Source organism: Coregonus clupeaformis, chromosome 10 (genome assembly GCF_020615455.1).
Source record: "Coregonus clupeaformis isolate EN_2021a chromosome 10, ASM2061545v1, whole genome shotgun sequence".
Classification (NCBI taxonomy): domain Eukaryota; kingdom Metazoa; phylum Chordata; class Actinopteri; order Salmoniformes; family Salmonidae; genus Coregonus; species Coregonus clupeaformis.
The window spans coordinates 33737387-33757760 of record NC_059201.1 but is presented as its reverse complement, the minus strand read 5'-3'; positions in this window follow the sequence as shown (position 1 = coordinate 33757760).

Here is a 20374-nt window from a genome sequence, read left to right as displayed (position 1 = left end):
ACTGTCAACTGCGTTTATTTTCAGCAAACTTAACATATGTAAATATTTGAATGAACATAACAAGATTCAACAACTGAGACATAAACTGAACAAGTTCCACAGACATGTGACTAACAGAAATTGAATAATGTGTCCCTGAACAAAGGGGGGTCAAAATCAAAAGTAACAGTCAGTATCTGGTGTGGCCACCAGCTGCATTAAGTACTGCAGTGCATCTCCTCCTCATGGACTGCACCAGATTTGCCAGTTCTTGCTGTGAGATGTTACCCCACTCTTCCACCAAGGCACCTGCAAGTTCCCTGACATTTCTGGGGGGAATGGCCCTGGCCCTCACCCTCCGATCCAACAGGTCCCAGACGTGCTCAAAGGGATTGAGATCCGGGCTCTTCGCTGGCCATGGCAGAACACTGACATTCCTGTCTTGCAGGAAATCACGCACAGAACGAGCAGTATGGCTGGTGGTATTGTCATGCTGGAGGGTCATGTCAGGATGAGCCTGCAGGAAGGGTACCACATGAGGGAGGAGGATGTCTTCCCTGTAACGCACAGTGTTGAGATTGCCTGCAATGACAACAAGCTCAGTCCGATGATGCTGTGACACACCGCCCCAGACCATGACGGACCTTCCACCTCCAAATCGATCCCGCTCCAGAGTACAGGCCTCGGTGTAACGCTCATTCCTTTCGACGATAAACGAGAATCCGACCATCACCCATGGTGAGACAAAACCGCGACTCGTCAGTGAAGAGCACTTTTTGCCAGTCCTGTCTGGTCCAGCATCGGTGGGTTTGTACCCCTAGGCGACGTTGTTGCCTGTGATGTCTGGTGAGGACCTGCCTTACAACAGGCCTACAAGCCCTCAGTCCAGCCTCTCTCAGCCTATTGCGGACAGTCTGAGCACTGATGGAGGGATTTTGCGTTCCTGGTGTAACTCCGGCAGTTGTTGTTGCCATCCTGTACCTGTCCCGCAGGTGTGATGTTCTGATGTACCGATCCTGTGCAGGTGTTGTTACACGTGGTCTGCCACAGCGAGGACGATCAGCTGTCCATCCTGTCTCCCTGTAGCGCTGTCTTAGGCATCTCACAGTACGAACATTGCAATTTATTTCCCTGGCCACATCTGCAGTCCTCATGCCAACTTGGAGCATGCCTAAGGCACGTTCACGCAGATGAGCAGGGACCCTGGGCATCTTTCTTTTGGTGTTTTTCAGAGTCAGTAGAAAGGCCTCTTTAGTGTTTTCATAACTGTGACCTTAATTGCCTACCGTCTGTAAGCTGTTAGTGTCTTAACGACCGTTCCACAGGTGCATGTTCATTAATTGTTTATGGTTCATTGAGCAAGCATGGGCAACAGTGTTTAAACCCTTTACAATGAAGATCTGTGAAGTTATTTGGATTTTTACAAATTATCTTTGAAAGGCAGGGTCCTGAAAAAGGGATGTTTCTTTTTTTGCTGAGTTTACATTACAAATTCAGGATTTCAATACAAAACGAAACATTAGATGGAGTATTAGCAAACATACAATAGCCTGACAATTCATGGCATTGTTCTTTTCAGCTACTGACTATAATCTCAGTTGAGGTCCATAATAAAGCTTAACTCCCTCACCATCACATTCAGATGAGGGCCATTCGTTTGAACAGAGGAGGAAGGATACTGAGTGTGTGCTCTGGGGATCTCTTCACTGGGTCTCAACACACCCAGCAAATAATGTACTTCTCACACACTTCTATCAGTTTGCATGGCCTACTTTTGCCATGCTCTCACGGTACAATAATGAGTAAGAATTGTAAAGAACTATAAGGACAATTTTTTTTTTATTCCCGTTTTCATACTTTTCCTCAGTTTAAATACAGCTAAACTATTGGCCAAAAGGCAATGTTGTCCTGCCACTGCACCGCTGTTATGGCTGCCCCCAGTCTAACAACACCCTATTACTAATAATAGTCATGGTGTGGATTGAACCTGCCGTCAGAGATGCCCTGCCCTTGTCCACAGACTGCTGAGCAGATTCAGAGGAAGAGATGATATTTGAATTGAAAGAATTGCACTACAGTGCTTATTTGCTTATAGGGATACAAGCCAACTCATCCCTTCTTGAAATGTCATTAACCAATATTGGCAAGAGGAATTGTCCTTGTTACTGAATCACCATTGCCTAGGGGGCCATAAAGTCTGAGGAATCATGGCTGAGTGGTGTCCACACTTGACCGACCACTCTACCCAGGGGCCACTGACTGACCCCTATCTCCCCCACACTTCTCGCCTACACTTCTCCCCCACACTCTTCACAGAAAGAAACCAACTCCCAGAGAAGTTAAGAGTCGCTTGAGTTACCGTTGTCAATTAGAAAACAGAACAGAGGCATATGAAACTTATCAATGCATGGATGATATACAACTTTACAATAATACATCTGTTTATCAGAAATGATTTGGTCTGTAAGATACCTGTGACCATCACAGCACAGTGATAGAATATTTGTCTAGTATCTTAATCTATGTTGATACAGACACTGAAGTCAAGCCTGTGGACACTGATATGACTCTGTGTGCTTGTCTATCCATGTCTCCATGAGCCTTGTCACACTGTCTTAGATGTTTGAGTGCATCTCAGTGCGCCACAGGTTGGTGTCTATGTCCCAGACTGCATCATTTAAGGGGGATGATTATGATAATAAGAGTACCTAAGGGAGTGGGCTCAGGCACTTCCTCTATGTCTACTGGAATGTAATGGATTGCTCCTCCTTAAGCTTCAGAGAGCCCAAGCTCTATGATTTATGTCTGGGTACATGGCTGTGTACACACTCCTTTAATGGGAGATAACAATTTGGCATGCAAGGCAAACAAAAAGCTCTTGCAATCAATTCTGGGCCGTCCCCTCTTGATGCAGGGAGATTAGTCCATCACACACTTGGCTTTGTCGCCACTGTGTTTTTATGTTTTTCTTTCTTCAGAATGAATGAAAGTGTTCCGTTATTCATTCATTGGTTGTCCTCCTCTGTTTGAGCTGGAGAGCTGCTTGCTCTCTTCCGTTTAAATGGCAGCGAAGAGAAAGGCTGACATTCCAATGTAATCATCCATTAACTGATAAGGCTGGTGCTCTATTGCCTGGCTGGCTGGTGGTGCTGCTGAGGCTGCTGTTTACATTCTTCAGGCTGAGAGGAATAGTCTTACTGAACCAACGGCGGCTAGACCAGAGGCATACATAATGGAGTTTTCGAATGGCCTTTTCGGTCTGACTAAATAAATAACAGAAAAGTGGTGCGTGCTATGAAGCCTTTAAATAAGATCTGGTGCAACCAATTACCTTCAGAAGTCACATAAATAGTTAAATAAAGTCCACCTGTGTGCAATCTAAGTGTCACATGATCTCAGTACAGTGAGGGAAAAAAGTATTTGATCCCCTGCTGATTTTGTACGTTTGCCCACTGACAAAGAAATGATCAGTCTCTAACTTTAATGGTAGGTTTATTTGAACAGTGAGAGACAGAATAACAACAACAAAAATCCAGAAAAACGCATGTCAAAAATGTTATAAATTGATTTGCATTTTAATGAGGGAAATAAGTATTTGACCCCTCTGCAAAACATGACTTAGTACTTGGTGGCAAAACCCTTGTTTGCAATCACAGAGGTCAGACGTTTATTGTAGTTGTCCACCAGGTTTACACACATCTCAGGAGGGATTTTGTCCCACTCCTCTTTGCAGATCTTCTCCAAGTCATTAAGGTTTCAAGGCTGACGTTTGGCAACTCGAACCTTCAGCTCCCTCCACAGGCTAGGCCACTCCAGGACCTTAATGTGCTTCTTCTTGAGCCACTCCTTTGTTGCCTTGGCTGTGTGTTTTGGGTCATTGTCATGCTGGAATACCCATCCACGACCCATTTTCAATGCCCTGGCTGAGGGAAGGAGGTTCTCACCCAAGATTTGACGGTACATGGCCCCGTCCATCGTCCCTTTGATGAGGTGAAGTTGTCCTGTCCCCTTAGCAGAAAAACACTCCCAAAGCATAATGTTTCCACCTCCATGTTTGACGGTGGGGATGGTGTTCTTTGGGTCATAGGCAGCATTCCTCCTCCTCCAAACATGGCGAATTGAGTTGATGCCAAAGAGCTCCATTTTGGTCTCATCTGACCACAACACTTTCAGCCAGTTCTCCTCTGAATCATTCAGATGTTCATTGGCAAACTTCAGACGAGCCTGTATATGTGCTTTCTTGAGCAGGGGGACCTTGCGGGCGCTGCAGGATTTCAGTCCTTCACGGTGTAGTGTGTTACCAATTGTTTTCTTGGTGACTATGGTCCCAGCTGCCTTGAGATCATTGACAAGATCCTCCCATGTAGTTCTGGGCTGATTCCTCACCGTTCTCATGATCATTGCAACTCCACGAGGTGAAAACTTGCATGGAGCCCCAGGCTGAGGGATATTGACAGGTCTTTTGTGTTTCTTCCATTTGCGAATAATCGCACCAACTGTTGTCACCTTCTCACCAAGCTGCTTGGCGATGGTCTTGTAGCCCATTCCAGCCTTGTGTAGGACTACAATCTTGTCCCTGACATCCTTGGAGAGCTCTTTGGTCTTGGCCATGGTGGAGAGTTTGGAATCTGATTGATTGATTGCTTCTGTGGACAGGTGTCTTTTATACAGGTAACAAGCTGAGATTAGGAGCACTCCCTTTAAGAGTGTGCTCCTAATCTCAGCTCGTTACCTGTATAAACGACACCTGGGAGCCAGAAATCTTTCTGATTGAGAGGGGGTCAAATACTTATTTCCCTCATTAAAATGCAAATCAATTTATAAAATTTTTGACATGCATTTTTCTGGATTTTTGTTTTATTTTTATTCTGTCTCTCACTGTTAAAATAAACCTACCATTAAAATTATAGACTGATAATTTCTTTGTCAGTGGGCAAACATACAAAATCAGCAGGGGATCAAATCCTTTTTCCCTCACTGTAAGACTATGAATAATGCTATGTATTTTCTTCCTTCCTTCCCAGGTGGCCATTTGAGTGACCTCAATATGTGAAAGGACAACTACTAACTAAAGGATGGGTGTGTTTTGTTATGTGGTTTTATATTGAGTATGATATCCCTCTACTTATCTCAACAGTCTAAATTAACAATAGTGAATTGGAAAACCTTAATATAAATCAAATCAAATATTATTGGTCACATGTGCCGAATACAACCGGTGTAGACTTTACAGTGAAATGCTGACTTACGAGCCCATTCCCAACAGTGCAGAGTTTAAAAGGAAGACAAATATTAGCTAAATAAAAACGGAAATAGTAACACAATAAAAACAATAATGTGCAGGGGTACGAGGTAGTTGAGGTAGTTGAGGTAACACAGTATGTACATGTGGGTAGGGGTAAAAGTGACTAGGCAATCAGGATATATAATAAACAGAGTAGCAGCTGCGTATGTGAAAGTGTGTCTGTGTGTGTGGCGTCAATATGCATGTGTGTGTGTTTTGTGTGTTGGCGTGTCAGTGTAATATGTGTGAGTTTGTGGGTAGAATCTAGTGAGTGTGCATAGAGCTGGTGCAAGGGAGTCAGTGCAAAACAATTAAGATAAATAATAAAGGGGGTCAATGTAAATTGTCCGGGTAGCCATTTGATTAACTGTTCAGCAGTCTTATGGCTTGGGGGTATTTGTATTTATTATGGATCCCCATTAGCTGCTGCCAAGACAGCAGCTACTCTTCCTGGGGTCCAGCAAAATTAAGGCAGTTATACATTTTAAAAACATTACAATACATTCATAACAGATTTCACAACATATTAAGTGTGTGCCCTCAGGCCTCTACTCTACTACCAATTATCTATAACCAAAATCCATGTGTACGTGTGTATAGTGCGTATGATATTGTGTATTTGTATGCATGTATCTATGTTTGTGTTGCTTCGGGTGCTTCAGGTGCCTTTTGGTCACAGACTTGGCGCTCCGGTACTGTTTGCCATGCGGTAGCAGAGAGAACAGTCTATGACTTGGGTGGCTGGAGTCTTTGACAATTTTTAGGGCCATCCTTTGACAACGTCTGGTATAGAGGTCCTTGAGGGCAGGGAGTTCGGCTGAGCCATACGCATTACCCACTGTAGCGCCTTGCAGTCAGATGCCGAAGCAGTTGCCATACGAAGCGGTTATGAAGCCAGTCAAGATGCTCTCAATGGTGCAGCTGTAGAACATTTTCAGGATCTGAGGGCCCATGCCAAATATTTTCAGCCTCCTGAGGGGGAGGAGGCGTTTTCGTCCCCGCTTCACTACTGTGTTGGTGTGTTTGGACCATGATAGGTCCTTAGTGATGTGGACATCGAGGAACTTGAAGCTCTCTACCCTCTACTACAGCCCTGTCGCTGTGAATGGGGGCGTGTTCCAATGTAATGATAATGTTCAACAAGTGCACAGTTATAGGTGCTGTTTATTCCACTTACTTTATCTGAATTGAGTTCCTTTGCTGAAACAAAGTGACCTAAATTAATTGCATATTTTGCAGTTGGTGCTGGCCTTCAGGGGAAGCACAGGAATTGGTATTAAACAAAAAGAAACAGGAATTTAGCAGGTGGAGAAAAGCGTATTAGCTGATCCCGAGTGTTGGATTAAAGACAACAAGCTGCTTGATACACACTGCAAGGAATTCTGTCTGACCCACTTTTTAGTTATTTACATCACAACACAAGTCAAAGGTGCTTTAACTCTAACAGCAAAATATCTTAGATGTAGACTCACCCTCAAAGCTTATCAGGGAGACGCATCAATATTCATACCCTATCACTACCACCGTCTATCACTGATAGGCAGGCCTACTTTGTCGATCTGGAAACGTTATCTATAGTGAAAAGTCTTTAGCAGTAAAGCCATTTCATTTTCTTTGAAATTATATTACTGTGCATTCATTATTGATGTACTTTCAGGTGGAGTATTTTGACCTTGACTTAATCATGTGTTACTAAACAGTGAAAACAATCCCTGGTATTAGTGGGATTGCCTGTTTGTCAGCAGTGTTGACAGGTTAGGATTTACAATGTCTCAAAGGACCCTTCATTTACCCTGGCTTTATGATATCAAATAACCTGAGTAATAGCTGAGAAGCCTTGTGCACACTGGAGAGTCCACATCAGTAGAGATGAAGAGTTACATATGCTAAATATTTTCAATAATAACACTTTTCATATCCTATTTTCATGTGAATCAGACATTCGTTCCTTTGTCCATAGACAATGTCTGCCAAAAATAAAAGCCCCCAAGCTAAAGAACCTTCCAATTATAGGGAGCTCTATACTAGGGATTGTTAGTATGTAGTAAGATACCAATTATGTTTCATTTCCATTTCTATGAATGTTTCAAAGGAACCAAATCAATAAATACTGTCTAGAATACATTTTTCTTCATCCAAGCTTGTTCAATCATGCAAAATGCCCAGAATCAGAGCCTGTCCATTTGAAGTGCTGGGAACTATTTCCAACTGCCATTTCCAAAGGTGAGTTAGTCTTTCTCATTTCACACAGACGTGGCTGATATCAAGATGTATACTGTTCATTGGCCACCTTCCTTCAATCACTAGACAAACATTGTTCACTGAAACTGCACACAGTATTTACAAATGTATTACTTTGTCATTTGGTGATTTTGCTATTACACTTAATGTAATTAGTTTTAAAAAATATCTGTCAGATACATAGGCCTACTGTCACTATAAATATTATCCTAGACAACGAGGATAGTGGACATACAATATCTAAATGCATACATAAAATGAATAATAAAACCTGAACCGTGATCAGCTTTATCACAAACAAAGGTGGAGCGACAGGAGACATGACCAAGATGAATTACCTAAAATGATATGAGGAAGGGCCTTGTCCTTTCACAAGATTAAATAGGGTTGAAATGTGTACAAGCCTCCACCATGTATTAATGAGTGGTTGGCTGTTGCAAGGTTCTGTAATTCAATCTCGAACGGCACAGCCCACTGTCCATCAGATAATATCAATGACTTATTGTATGTTGGCATTTCAATATACTTAAAAAGCATTGTTTATGGGTAAGTCAGGTGTGCCAATATCAGAATGTACGTTTTAATCATTCATTGGTGTAGCCCAGACAGCTTTCATTGATGATGACGTATCTCATGTAATGGAGCAAAGCATAAACAAAATAAATACATGATGAAGAGCAGCATATTACTGAGGTCAATGGATGCCCCTACCCACAACCCCAGCAGTATCCTAGTTGGCTGTTTTCTTTGTTTTCAAGAAATCATTAAATCATATGTGAGACCACCTTGAAAAGTCTTCCCAAAGTGTTGCATCACATTTCTCTGGTTGAGAAACATATCACAGTGAATTATTTTCTAAAGCCATTCAACCATTCAACACTGGTAAATAAATCTCCATAACACCATCCCTTTGAAAGTATTGTATTGGCTTTGCAGCTCACAGTCAAGAATATAAAACAATATATGGAGACTGCAAGCTGTAGGCAAGGCAGAGTAAGGTCAAAGATTACTTGTTTTCCTAAGGTGACACCAGTTATCTGTGACATTACATGAGGGATTTAGTCTCCCTAGCCAGCAACTTGACACTTGACCTTTACAGTGTCCAAACGGATCTGACAGTGTTATTGTTGTTACCGGTAGGTTGTTTCACACCCTGCTGTTTCTTCCCCTACCGCTTTACCCAACCACACTCCTCTGGTCCTGGGGCTGCTGAGGCACAGGGCACCTGGTCCTTTAAACCTCCACAACAGGGATGAGGAGAGCTGAGGAGTGACTTGAGGGCCAGCTAGTCCAGGAGGCTACGTCTCACCTTCACTTGGATAGCCACGGAGGGTACAGGGTGAGAGGGAGAGCAGGACAGGGCTGACAGCCCTCATCATAATAGAGGGAAGACATCATGTCTCTCCTGTTAGGCTCGATGCAGGGCATGTTTGGTGGAGAGTGTCATGTACAGTTGAAGTCGGAAGTTTATATACACTCCACACATTTCTTGTTAACAAATTATAGTAATTTTTCCAACAATTGTTTACAGACAGATTATTTCACTTTTAATTCACTGTATCACAATTCCAGTGGGTCAGAAGATTACATACACTAAGTTGACTGTGCCTTTAAACAGCTTGGAAAATTCCAGAAAATGATGTCATGGCTTTAGAAGCTTCTGATAGGCTAATTGAGATCATTTGAGTCAATTGGAGGTGTACCTGTGGATGTATTTCAAGGCCTACCTTCAAACTCAGTGCCTCTTTGCTTGACATCATGGGAAAATACAAAGAAATCAGCCAAGACCTCAGAAAAATTATTGTAGACCTCCACAAGTCTGGTTCATCCTTGGGAGCAATTTCCAAACACCTGAAGGTACCACATTCATCCGTACAAACAATAGTATGCAAGTATAAATACCATGGGACCACGCAGTCGTCATACCGCTCAGGAAGGAGACGCGTTCTATCTCCTAGAGATGAACGCACTTTGGTGCGAAAAGTGCAAATCAATCCCAGAACAACAGCAAAGGACCTTGTGAAGATGCTGGAGGAAACCGGTACCAAAGTATCTATATCCACAGTAAAACGAGTCCTATATTGACATAACCTGAAAGGCCGCTCAGCAAGGAAGAAGTCACTGCTCCAAAACCGCCATAAAAAAGCCAGACTACGGTTTGCAACTGCACATGGGGACAAAGATCGTACTTTTTGGAGAAATGTCCTCTGGTCTGATGAAACAAAAATAGAACTGTTTGGCCATAATGACCATCGTTATGTTTGGAGGAAAAAGGTGGTAGCTTGCAAGCCGAAGAACACCATCCCAACCGTGAAGCACGGGGGTGGCAGCATCATACTGTGGGGGTGCTTTGCTGCAGGAGGGACAGGTGCACTTCACAAAATAGATGGCATCATGAGGAAGGAAAATTATGTGGATATATTGAAGCAACATCTCAAGACATCAGTCAGGAAGTTCAAGCGTGGTTAAAAATGGGTCTTCCAAATGGACAATGACCCCAAGCACACTTCCAAAGTTGTGGCAAAATGGCTTAAGGACAACAAAGTCAAGGTATTGGAGTGGCCATCACAAAGCCCTGACCTCAATCCTATAGAACATTTGTGGGCAGAACTGAAAAAGCGTGTGCGAGCAAGGAGGCCTACAAACCTGACTCAGTTACACCAGCTCTGTCAGGAGGAATGTGTAGCCGGCTGCAACCGGGAGACCAATGGGGCGGCGCACAATTGGCCCAGCGTCGTCCAGGGTAGGGGAGGGAATGGCCGGCAGGGAGGTAGCTTAGTTGGTAGAGCATGGCGTTTGCAACGCCAGGGTTGTGGGTTTGATTCCCACGGGGGGCCAGTATGAAAATAAAAAAGAATAATGTATGCACTAACTGTAAGTCGCTCTGGATAAGAGCGTCTGCTAAATGACATAAATGTAAAAATGTAATGAATGGGCCAAAATTCACCCAACTCATTGTGGGAAGCTTGTGGAAGGCTACCCGAAACGTAGTAGTTAAACAATTTAAAGGCAATGCTACCAAATACTAATTGAGTGCATGTACACTTCTGACCCACTGGGAATGTGATGAAAGAAATAAAAGCTGAAATAAATCATTCTCTCTACTATTATTCTGACATTTCACATTCTTAAAATAAAGTGGTGATCCTAACTTACCTAAAACTGCATTTTTACTAGGATTAAATGTCAGGAATTGTGAAAAACTGAGTTTAAATGTATTTGGCTAAGGTGTATGTAAACTTCCGACTTCAACTGTATCTGTCCTGATTGTACTGTGTTGATAGGACAGAGGTCTCAGAGGCTGCGTTTACACAGGCTGCCCAATTCAGATTTATTTTCCACTAATTGGTCTTTTGACTAATCGGATCTGCTCTGAAAAAAATCTGATGTGAAAAGATCTGATGGGATTGGTCAAAAGACCAATTAGTGGAAAAAAGATTAGAATTGGGCTGCCTGTATAAACGCAGCCAGATATGGCACATTGAGAAACATACAGTATAATTAGCAGTTAATAACTGCTCTAACACCGTTCAGTGTTGCATAGCACTCAATGCTAAAACTTTTTTTGACCTTACCTTAATGAGGAAACATTTGAATAAAATACGCAATTATTATTGCAGACTAAGCGTCCATAATATGGTCCATAATATGTATACATAGAAGCAATCAATTCTAATTCAAGCTAGTTATACAATTATCTGCTTCATTGTGATTGGATTATTGTGTGGTAATGAAAGCCACAAATCCCAATTAAAACGGTACATTCTAAACACACTGGCAATGAGAAATGAATGACTGAAGGCCACTGATGGATTGCTTCTTTTGCTTCTTTAGCTACAGACATATTCAATATTGATAACCAGGGGATACATTGGGAATTTGGAGGTGGATGTTTGAGCCAGTGTTGAACTTAAGGCTAGGGTTATGCCAAGATTAGGGTTGTGATTTATGGCTACTCTTCTTTGAACCGTATACCCAAGGTACAGGAGCCCAGCTCCGGGTAGCTCCAGCTCAATTTAACCACTGCTGTTTACTAAAATGCATTTTTTATCTTTAGAATGTTAAATTGCAGTCATAACAAATAACATTGTTTCTCTTAAGACCATAAAAAGATCCCTGACTCTAGAATGCCAGGGGGACATAAATCGCTCTTACTACCTATTTGACCCTTGAACTTAGCATGGACTTGTTAAGTTCAGAGGTCTCTTTGGTTGACTTTGTTTATTGCCTCTCAGAGCCATAACTCACGGTGGTCTATCTTTCTAAGACTGGTCCATCAGCCCTCCCCAATTCCCACAGTGGAGATTTCAGAGGCGTATCAGTTGTTGGTAAGAACATACCCCTACTCTGGGGCTTCTGACCACTCTCTGTAGGCCCGCTGCATGGATTTATTGGGCGACAGCTAATTATACACATTCCAGATTGAAGGCTCCGGTCAACTGGATAGAAGCAGCAGAGCATGGAGAGAGGAGGTAGTGCCTGTCATTCCACAGATGTAATCTTCCTATGGTCTGAGCTACTAGAACTTAACCTGTGTCATCTGTGTGCACCATATCAGTGTTGCTGTGATATTTGCACTCTGTCTGGATGTTTGTCTGACAACATCAACAACATTCACAATATTTGATGTTCAAATACCCTCTCCACATCCCATCCCTGAATTCAAATGGGATTTGATGAAATGAACAAACGCAACCAACAAACAAACTACACACACAAACACACACACAAACACACACAACAACAACAACATAGGAGAGATGTTTGTTCACTGCTCATGAAACAGCATTATGCCCAGTAATTATGTAGTTATACAATGTCATGACATGACATCATATCAATAATACAGTGTGAGCAGTGTTCTTGACTTGATCTGTATCAGGGCAATATTCCCACAGCCCACACACAGACTGGATACAGAGAGAGACTAAGTGAGCCGTCTGTAGCCAGCCCAGCCCACTCCCAGAGGCAACCCAAGTCCACTGTGCGTGGCCCAGACTCAGAGCTAGCCAAGTCCCCTGACCAGAGGCAGTGTTGTGAAGGAAATGTCAGGTAGGTGAGAGGGCCAGTGTAGTTTCCTGTGGCTCTCCTGACAGTACCTTCTGGGCCAATGTCATCAGATCACCTCAGCTCATAATAATGGCCGGAACGGAGCAAATGGAATGGCATCAAACGCATAGAAACCATGTGTTTGATACCATTCCATGAATTCCGCTCCAGCCATTACCACGAGCCCATCCTCCCCAATTAAGGTACCACCAACCTCCTCTGGTGTGATGTGCTCAGTGTGCAGTCAGGAGAAGGGTTGTTATTTCCTGTCGTTGATTTAGGATACTACCAGCAACCCTGAATGTGACCCAAGATCTATTGTAGCAGTAAATGACCACTGCTCATTGTGCACATTCTTCTTGGAGGCATGTTCTCACAAGCAACAGTCCAATCAATACAGCTGAAAGTGGCGAGCTTAAAATACATGTAATTTGTCAGTCTGCGTTTACAAGATATATTTGTTTATCAAACTACTTCCTATGTGGTAAAGGGTACGAGTGAAGACATTATGGCTCAGTTGACTGATCAACCACGTTTGACCTAATTCAACTCCAAAGGATCACGGACGGCACTCGTGTGTCGTTGTGGCAGTTTGATAAAGGAAATGGTGTGGTGTATGGTCTGAGGACAGTCTGTTCATTTTGTTGCTTTGTGCTTCATACTATACCCACTATAACAGTGTGGAGTGCCTAGTAGAGGCAGACTGCTAGCACCATGTGCTCCTGCTGAAGTGATGTTCTCCTTTTGAGCTCTCTCATCCCTGCCTCTCCAATGTGGCCTAACGAGCACTTACAGTTACGCAACAGCCAGCCAGGCGAATTCAACAACAGGACACACACACATGCACACCAGTGTCTACACGCTCTTACCACCAACGTCACGGACAGATTTGGCTCAGATTTAGCTCCCAATCACACTTTTTACAACCCAATGCCAAGAGCAGCACGCCTCTTACAAAATGACCCCTAAAAGCCCTGTAAGAAACAAGACCCTTCAGTGCCATTCGCTGGAGTGCCTGGAGGAGATGCAGGGAGGGACCAATGTGCAGACAATTAGTGCTCTTCATTAGACTGTTGTACTCTTATGCAGCAACCTGGTGGCAACCATGGTAATGCTAGACATCAAAATCAGCTCAAAATAGTGCCACTGGTCTGAGATAAGAACCCACTCCTTGTTTTGTAACAGAGTGCAATGCCAGTGCAAGATCCAAACTGTAACTATATGGTTGTACTCATACTTGCGTCATACTTTCCAATGACTTACAGTTGACTCCAGCGATGCAACTAGTGATGAAATTCCATCATGGTGGTAGCATGAACTGAACAGACATCGTCAACATAAACCCTGTCTCCTTACTCCAATGGCAGACATTCTATTATCTCAGTACTGTTCTCTTGTTAGTCAGGTCGTATATATACAAAATATGACATTTTGACACCTAATTGGTGCTGTAAAACAGGTTGCAACAAACACGATGACTAGGCAAACTCACAGATTATATAAAACAAAACAAGGAAAGACATGCTTGATTTAAGTTGTGCTCATTTGCAAAGAGCTGCAACACAGTTTATGTAAGGTTAAAACTAACTCTTCCCACACAGTAGTTTTATCATTTCTGGAAACATTTCTTTTCAAATAAATTCTGGCGAGAGATTTTATGTCTTTTATTTTTAATTTAATGTCTCCATTTGCGTCATTCACCATACTTACAGGTTTTACAATCATCAATAGCTTCATAATGGGCCAGGGGTTGGGGCCAGAAGTATTATAATTTCATTATTCTGTAACATCACCTCCTAGCACCAGGCACCAGGCGCTTTTACCATCTAACATAAACTTGGTAGAGATAAGAGCACCAGACTCAGAAATGCAACATTCCATCATATGATGTGGGAGTGCCCTGCAGTTAAATGCTTCTGGGACAAAGTTACAACATTTATTTCGATGTGCATTCATATAAATATTAAATGCGTTGCATCTGCTATGTTACTTAACGATGATATATCCTTGAATCTCTCAATCAATCAGAGATGATTAGTGCTGGTAGGCAGCACTGCCGCAAAAAAATATGTTGGCTCTGAGATGGCAATCACCCCACTCTCTCCCAATTCGCCAGTGGATACAGTTACCATTAGAAGTTATAACATTAGAATTATCGACAGTAAGAATTAATGGTGCTGGTCAAGGAACAATTGAGGCCTGGACAAATACACTTGACTCTGTAAAGAATCATCTCAGCTAAATCCCAACACATACAAATAAACAATTCATAAAGCCCAACACATACAGTTCCAGTCAAAAGTTTGGACACACCTACTCATTCAAGGGTTTTTCAATTTTTTTTTTACAATTGTTTACATTGTAGAATAATAGTGAAGAAACTCAGAACTATGAAATAACACATATGGAATCATGTAGTAACTAAAAAAGTGTTAAACAAATCAAAATATATTTTATATTTGAGATTCTTAAAATAGCCACCCTTTGCCTTGATGACAGCTTTGCACACTCTTGGCATTCTCTCAACCAGCTTCATGAGGTAGTCACCTGGAAAGCATTTCAATTAACAGGTGTGCCTTCTTAAAAGTGAATTTGTGGAATTTCTATCCTTCTTAATGCGTTTGAGCCAATGTTGTGACAAGGTAGGGGGGTATACAGAAGATAGCCCTATTTGGTAAAAGATCAAGCAAGAACAGCTCAAATAAGCAAAGAGAAACGACAGTCCATCATTACTTTAAGACATGAAGGTCAGTCAATACGGAACATTTCAAGAACTTCAACAAAACCATCAAGCGCTATGATGAAAGTTCATTAGAGTTACCAGCCTCAGAAATTGCAGCCCAAATAAATGCTTCACAGAGTTCAAGTAACAGACACATCTCAACATCAACTGTTCAGAGGAGACTGTGTGAATCAGGCCTTCATGGTCGAATTGATGCAAAGTAACCACTACTAAAGGACACCAATAAGAAGAGGAGACTTACTTGGGCCAAGAAACATGAGCAATGGACATTAGACTGGTGGAAATCTGTCCTTTGGTCTAGAGTCCAAATTTGATTTTTGGTTCCAACTGCAGTGTCTTTGTGAGATGCGGTGTGGGTGAACAGATGATCACTGCATGTGTAGTTCCCACCGTAAAGCATGGAGGAGGAGGTGTTATAGTGTGGGGGTGCTTTGCTGGTGACACTGTCTATTATATGTTTTGAATTCAAGACACACTTAACCAGCATGGCTACCACAGCATTCTGCAGCGATACACCATCCCATCTGGTTTGGGCTTAGTGGGACTATCATTTGTTTTTCAACAGGACAATGACCCAACACACCTCCAGGCTGTGTAAGGGCTATTTTACCAAGAAGGAGAGTGATGGAGTGCTGCATCAGATGACCTGGCCTCCACAATCCCCCAACATCAACCCAATTTAGATGGTTTGGGATGAGTTGGACAGCAGAGTGAAGGAAAAGCATCCAACAAGTTCTCAGCATATGTGGGAACTCCTTCAAGACTGTTGGAAAAGCATTCCAAGTGAAGCTGGTTGAGAGAATGCCAAGAGTGTGCAAAGCTGGCAAAGGGTGGCTATTTGAAGAAATCTCAAATATAAAATAAATTGTGATTTGTTTAACATGATTTGGTTACTACCTGATTCCATATGTGTTATTTCATAGTTTTGATGCCTTCACTATTATTCTACAATGTAGAAAATAGTAAAAAAAATTAAGAAAAACCCTTGAATGAGTAGGTGGTCTAAAACTTTTGACCGGTAGTGTATATAATAAAAGTTAGTCACAAAAACAAAATAGATGCCATAAAGTGGTGTGGGAGTAGATTTGGTGGGAGGAAAAGAGAATAGAAAGGAGATGAACTGGAACATGACTGGACGTGCACGCACACACACACCAGACTCATATGGAGTCTGCAGAGACAAACCCCTTGGGCTTTGTGCTATATGCATAGGCTTATCTTTACCTGCATATTATTTTATTGCTTTTGTTGTTCATGAGGATTTTTTTTGGTTACACAAGCCTGATTATTTCATAAACAATTAACCAATTGTATTAGACTGGAGTGTCTAAGCTTGTAAGCATTCAGTTGAAACCATTGTAAGCATTCAGGTGTGAATAATAAATAACATGACTATAGAGAAGGCCAAGAAACTGGGGTTTAAGAGCCAAGAAACATATGGGAGAGCAGACGATAAGGAACATGTGTCAAATAGACTAATGATATTAAGGCTTTCCTGGCATTTAGTCAAGAGTCCTTTATAGCTGTGTATACATTTACATTTGTGCAAAATACATTTGTGTTGTTTTACATACAATTCCCTATTTTGCTGGTTCCTCTCTTTTTAATAGAGATGTGTAGACATAGAGGACAACTCAATGGAGTTGTTCTACATCTCTCTCTCTGATGCCAGTCTGACAGGTAAGTGGCAGTTCAAATAACAGTTACCTGAGAATGGCGTCCACTTGGACTTACACCCCCGCAGTAAGCAGCACAACCCAAACCTCAAAACCTCATGGCCTAAGCCTAGGACAACTTCCAGTCCCTTTTCCTCCGAATATTCTAAGACATTACACAGTATTCCTCAGTAGTCTCCTATCCACTAGACGGCTCCAGTGGAGTCATAAAGTTTAACATGTCTGGAGCTTCTTCCACTGTTGTCCCTGGGCTTTCAGGTTCAGTATTCCAGCTCTTTTCTCACTCCTGTACTGTCGGTCTACAAACTGAGTGGACAGCACCCGGCACCCGCCCACTAGTAATGCTTGCCATTTGTCAGACCAGTGCAGAATGTTTGACCCTGCTGTATGCCAGACAATGGAACTTGACGTTGACCAACAAACAGTCCAGACTTCCCTCTTATACTGTGCCTTTGGGATTTACAACCATACCAGACAACTTGACACATTTAAAGAGATTGAACGGGATCTTAAGCACTTACAAATTCATAACATATTGTAAGAATTGGAATTCGTAACAAATCATACGAATTGCAGGAAAAATATATATATACTGTATATACTGTATATATACACTACCGTTCAAAAGTTTGGGGTCACTTAGAAATGTCCTTGTTTTCGAAAGAAAATCAATTTTTTTGTCCGTTAAAATAACAACAAATTGATCAGAAATACAGTGTAGACATCGTTAATGTTGTAAATGTCTATTGTAACTGGAAACGGCTGATTTTTAATGGAATATCTACATAGGCGTACAGAGGCCCATTATCAGCAACCATCAGTCCTATGTGTATAGACTGACGAGTTTCAGAAGAAAGTTATTTGTTTCTGGCCATTTTGAGCCTGTAATCGAACCCACAATTGCTGATGCTCCAGATACTCAAATAGTCTCAAGAAGGCCAGTTGTATTGCTTCTTTAATCAGCACAACAGTTTTCAGCTGTGCTAACATAATTGCAAAACAGTTTTCTAAGGATCATTTAGCCTTTTAAAATGATAAACTTGGATTAGCAAACACAACGTGCCATTGGAACACAGGACTGATGGTTGCTGATAATGGGCCTCTGTATGCCTATTTAGATATTCCATTAAAAATCAGCCGTTTCCAGCTACAAAAGCCATTTACAACAATAACAATGTATACACTGCATGTCTGATCAATTTGATGTTATTTTAATGGACCAAAAAAAGTATTTTCTTTCGAAAACAAGGACATTTCTAAGTGACCCGGAACTTTTGAACGGTAGTGTATATACAGTGCATTCGAAAAGTATTCAGACCCCTTGACTTTTTTCAAATTATGTTACATTACAGCCTTATTCTAAAATTGATTCAATTGTTTTTTTCCCCTCATCAATCTACACACAATACCCCATAGTAACAAAGCAAAAACAGGTTTTTAGAAAATTTTGCTAATTTATAAAAATTAAAAAACAGAAATATCATATTTACTCAGTACTTTGTTGAAGCAACATTGGCAGCGATTACAGCCTCGATTCTTCTTGGGTATGACGCTACAAGCTTTGAACACCTGTATTTGGGGAGTTTCTCCCATTCTTCTCTGCAGATCCTCTCATGCTCTGTCAGGTTGGATGGGGAGTGTCGCTGCACAGCTATTTTCAGGTCTCTCCAGAGATGTTCGATCGGGTTCAAGTCCGGGCTCTGGCTGGGCCACTCAAGGACAGTTAGAGACTTGTCCCAAAGCCACTCCTGCATGTCTTGGCTGTGTGCTTAGGGTCATTGTCCTGTTGGAAGGTGAACCTTCGGCCCAGTCTGAGGTCCTGAGCGCTCTGGAGCAGGATTTCATCAAGGATCTCTCAGTACTTAGCTCCGTTTATCTTTCCCTTGATCCTGACTACTCTTCCAGTCCCTGCCGCTGAAAAACATCCCCACAGCATGATGCTGCCACCACCATGCTTAACTGTAGGGATGGTGCCAGGTGTCCTCCAGACGTGACACTTCGCATTCAGGCCAAACAGTTCAATCTTGGTTTCATCAGACCAGAGAATCTTTTTTCTCATGGTCCTAGAGTCATTTAGGTGCCTTTTGGCAAACTCCAAGCAGGCTGTCATGTGCCTTTTACTGAGGAGTGGCTTCCGTCTGGCCACTCTACCATAAAGGCCTGATTGGTGGAGTGCTGCAGAGATGGTTGTCCTTCTGGAAGGTTCTCCCATCTCCACAGAGGAACTCTGGAGCCCTGACACAGTGACCATCGGGTTCTTGGTCACCTCCCTGACCAAGGACCTTCTCCCATGATTGCTCAGTTTGGCCGGGCGGCCAGCTCTAAGAAGAGTCTTGTTGGTTCCAAAGTTCTTCCATTTAAGAATGATGGAGGCCAATGTGTTCTTGGGGACCTTCAATGCTGCAGAATTTTTTTGGTACACTTCCCCAGATCTGTGCCTCGACACAATCCTGTCTCGGAGCTCTACAGACAATTCCTTTGACCTCATGGCTTGGTTTTTGCTCTGACGTGTACTGCCAACTGTGGGACCTCATATAGACAGGTGTGTGCCTTTCCAAATCATGTCCAATCAATTGAATTTACCACAGGTGGACTCCGATCAAGTTGTAGAAACATCTCAAGGATGATCAATGGAAACAGGATGCACCTGAGCTCACTTTCGAGTCTCATAGCAAATGGTCTGAATACTTATGTAGATCAGGTATTTTTTTTTATTTTTTTTAATAAGTTAGCAACATTTTCAAAACTTTTTTTCACTTTGTCATTATGGGGTATTGTGTGTAGATTGATAACGAACATTGTATATTTAATCCATTTTAGAATAAGGCTGTAACGTAACAAAATGTGGAAAAGGGAAGGGGTCGGAATACTTTCAAAAGTTTGGACACACCTACTCATCAAGGGTTTTTCTTTATTTTTACTATTTTATACATTGTAGAATAATAGTGAATGAAATAACACATATGGAATCATGTAGGAACCAAAAAAGCGTTAAACAAATCAAAATATATTTTAGATTTTAGATTCTTCAAAGTAGCCACCCTTTGCCTTGATGACAGCTTTGCACACTCTTGGCATTCTCTCAACCAGTTTCACCTGGAATGCTTTTCCAACAGTCTTGAAGGAGTTCCCACATATGCTGAACACTTGTTGGCTGCTTTTCCTTCACTCTGCGGTCCAACTCATCCCAAACCATCTCAATTGGGTTGAGGTTGGGGGATTGTGGAGGCCAGGTCATCTGATGCAGCACTCCATCACTCTCCTTCTTGGTAAAATAGCCCTTACACACCCTGGAGGTGTGTCAGGTCATTGTCCTGTTGAAAAACAAATGATAGTCACACTAAGCCCAAACCAGATGGGATGGCATATCGCTGCAGAATGCTGTGGTAGCCGTGCTGGTTA